Source organism: Elephantulus edwardii, unplaced genomic scaffold (genome assembly GCF_000299155.1).
Source record: "Elephantulus edwardii isolate Elephantulus edwardi_28Jun2011 unplaced genomic scaffold, EleEdw1.0 scaffold00170, whole genome shotgun sequence".
Lineage (NCBI taxonomy): Eukaryota > Metazoa > Chordata > Mammalia > Macroscelidea > Macroscelididae > Elephantulus > Elephantulus edwardii.
Window position 1 is genome coordinate 7222624 of NW_006399920.1, and position 3755 is coordinate 7226378.

Consider the following 3755-nt stretch of genomic DNA (forward strand, 5'->3'; position numbering starts at 1 on the left):
TTTTAGACCTAAAGTGCAGAGAGTTGACAGCAAGACCACCATAGATGTCATTCTCCAGGTAAGTGACAAAAGAGGAGAGCCCAGTCATGTTCAAGCCCCAGCGTCTGAGCCCGTCATCTGCATGCTGCAGAGCCAACGGAGAGCTGTGCTGCTTTTAGATGAACTAGCGGTTTCCTCCTGATCATTTTAAATGAAACTTGCTGCCATTGATAATAGTTAGGCCAAGGGCATTAGCTACAGAAGGGTATTCCGCTGATGGATACAGACAGTATTAGAACAGCAAAGAGGAGGTTACATAGATAATCTTGTTTCTTTAAATATCAGAAACTTCCGTATTGTGGAAGGGGAAGATTGGAAGCAACTCCACCTCCAAGACGCTTAGTCCAAAAACTTCCTGTTGCCATTAGCACCAAACAAACCTCCCTGTACTTCTGGCATCATCTGCTGGGCTATGAGATCCAATCAGCTCTCAAGGGTGATGGAAACCTTTATTTTACAAACTCCATTATAGATCTCAACACCACCAGCTATGTCCTCAGGCAAGTAGGTCTCCTGATGAATTTGGACATCTTTTTTTGGAGGCAATTTTGTACATAGGGATTGCTTTTTGCACAGCAACCTTTACTAGAGGGAAATCCTGTTTCCTGCAACGAATAATCATTCAGGGCTCCAGCAACTGGTACAAACGCTGGAGGACCAGTCCATCCAGCAGTACTTGGTAGCTGGTTGTATCTTTTACCACCTTGCTGAGTCTCTGTTTTGCTTCATTTAGTAGGTCTGTGATAAGGTCATCTCTTGCTCTGAGGACTTTCAGTCTTGCTTGATTCATCAAATTAGACATTTGAATTTTCTGCTGCTGCTCAATCTGCTTTTCTTTGTTCTCATAATATTCCATAATCTTCAGTCTTTGTGTTTGCACAAGATGGCCTTTCTCAATGTTGAATCCTTCCTCTGCCTTGGCATCTATTTCTTCTGACTTCTCATTGGCTTCTTGTTCAATGGAAGCCATCATGTCCTTAATCTGTTTTTGTACGTCTGCATCGCTGAGGGCCATGGTGAAAGTGTTGCTAGGCCAACAGGAAATAAATTCAAGTTTAGGTTTAAATGGAGCAGTAGGTGGAAACCGAGAGGAAAACCCAGAGTAGGTTTCAACTTCCTTTGCTTTATCGGTTAAGACTTTTTGAGTCTCAGGTGTACTGGGGTGGAGTCCTGTGACCTACACTGTGACTGATAGTCCAAAAGGGGTTGATCAGCAGCTTACCAATTCACTGGTAAAAGATTCAGGAAAGTGGGGTTTTGAGGGACAGCAAGGATAAGGGAGACCATTTTAACCAGTATGGCAAGTTGTTGTTGGTTAGCTTTGAGTCGAGCACAACTCATAGCAACCCTATGAACAAAAGGCTTAAAGCCCCTCTACAATTATCGACGTTTATCCAAGTTCATAGAGTTTCCAGAGGCATGTTATTTAGGAAGTGGATGCCCACCCCTGCTTCCAAGTATGACAGGTAGACTTTGAATATGTATGAAAAAAATCTTGCTTCTCAAATACCTAAAAAGGAAATAATTACTTTGTCTTTGAACAAAGGATTAGGAAAAGGAATGTGGAGCTCCCTTACCCCCAAGTGGCAAATTATTTAAAAGTACACTGGCAAATTATTGGGTTCTGATACTAGAATTTAATAAACTGGTGAATAATGTTTGAGACTTCTCTTGGAGGCTGCCTTGGGTTCCGTTTACATGGTGGAGTGAAACATATAATCAGAAAATAATTCCTTTTTCTGTTCAGTTGAAAATACAAGCTATGAAGATAAGACATATTGTTGTTAGATTCTGCCACGTTAGCTTTGACTCCTGTAACCCTGTGTATGAATAAAGCCTTGTCCATTCTGGGTCAGCCTCACAAGTGTTTCTGTGATTGAGCTCATTCAATTTGCATCCAGTTCCTCAACGCCTCTCATTGAAGATGTTCTTTTTCTTAGATCTTCTACTTTACCAGGCATGATTTTTTTCACTAGGGATTGGTCCCTCCTTCAAATTTACCAAAATGCAGACATCTCTAATTCCACACGACTGGACATGGATCTAAGGCAGTGGTTCTAAACCAGGGTGGCTCGTTCCCCAAAAGACATTTGGCAACCTCTGAAGAGCAACAACATCAATCTAGAGACTAAGGTGCACCTGATCCAAACCATAGTCTTCACAATTACTTGCTATGCATCAGAGAGCTGGACAATGAATAAAGATGATAGAAGAATTGGTGCCTTTGAATTGTGGTGTTGGAGAAGAGCATTGAACATGCCATGGACTACAGGAGAACAAACAAGTGTGTCCTGGAGCGGGTAAAACCAAGCTGCTCCTTGGAGGCAAGGAGTGTAAAACTCCATCTGACATACTTTGGGCATGTTGCAAGGAAGGGCCAGTCCTTGGAGAGGGACATTATGCTTGGAAGGGTGAAGGGACAGAGAGAGGAAGACCCTGGATGAGATGGATTGACTTCAATGGCAGGAGTAACGGGCATAGGTGTGTCAGAAACAATGAGATTGGCTCAAGATAGGGCAGGGTTCAGAGCTGTTGTGCATAGTGGTCACTATAAGTTAAAAGTCTCTTGAGGGCACATAACAACAACAACACAGAGATTCTTTAGTGTCACGACTTTCAGGGTTGCCATTGATGTCTTATGAATAAAGGGCCAGGGAGGCTGCTAACCATAACCATCTGACTATGCATGGACAACTTCCTCAAACAAAGACTCAAAGCCATTTATGGCCCAAATGCCTCAGGCTCAGATTTAGACCCTACTCTAGAGTCAGGTGGCCTGGAGCTTTCATCTTAATCAGATATTATTATTATTGTTACCAGACACCAGAAACTATCTTATCAGATAGATAGCCATCTTCCTTATGGAAACCATTTTTCTTCCAGGCAGCTTAAACTATCACTGAGTATTCTGTCTAGAATCAGAGAGAATAATTTTAAGTGGTTGGGAAAATTGGTTGTGCTGACAGAGACAGAAAGAAAAATTGATAGCTGGGCTCAAAGAGAAGAAAATCAAGTATGAGGTTCAAATATACAACACCCAATCTTTTCTGTGAAGGACACTGGTATCCTAAATCCCAGTAACCTTATTCCGGAGTTCCCCCTACACTTAGGCAATGTCTGTCTTCACATTAGTAATTCCAGCTTTGCGATGGGTGGGCCCGGAGGATACATATAGCTTTGGGATGGGAAATGTACTATTTAACCAACCACTCTTCACATCAAACACAAATTACACCCATCCTGGATCACTCTTAATGTTTCATCATTTAACTAGCAAAAAGTAAAACCTATTCATTATGAAGCAAACCCTGTAATGAACTTCTCCACGACCTTGTGTGATAAGAGATTTAAGAACGTAGTGTTTTGCATTTAATGCGTGCCAATAATGTGCTGCATGTTAAACACAGAGCTCTATCCAGTTACTGCCCAGTCTTGCTCAGAGGCTACCAGTTGTTCACTTAGCACACTTTTTAAATACAAAGCATGAAGGGCACAGAGAGAAGCCATGGTGAAGCAGTGGTAAAAGTGCTTATGTAGAAACTGAATGGTCAGTTGTTCAATGCACTAGCCATCCGGTGGGGGAAGGACATGTCAGTCTTCCTCCATTAAAACTTACAGCTTTGAAGAGTAAAATCATCATCATCATCATCATCTTTCATTGTTATTCAATCCCTCCCCCCAATTCCACTCCACCATGCTACCTCGTTCTGAACTCC

General features: G+C 42.1%; 1 pseudogene; it reads right to left on the reverse strand.

The window, feature by feature from the left end:
- Window positions 1–378: 378 nt before the first annotated feature.
- Window positions 379–1054, reverse strand: LOC102847919 (annotated as a pseudogene).
- Between the last annotated feature and the right edge of the window lie 2701 nt (window positions 1055–3755).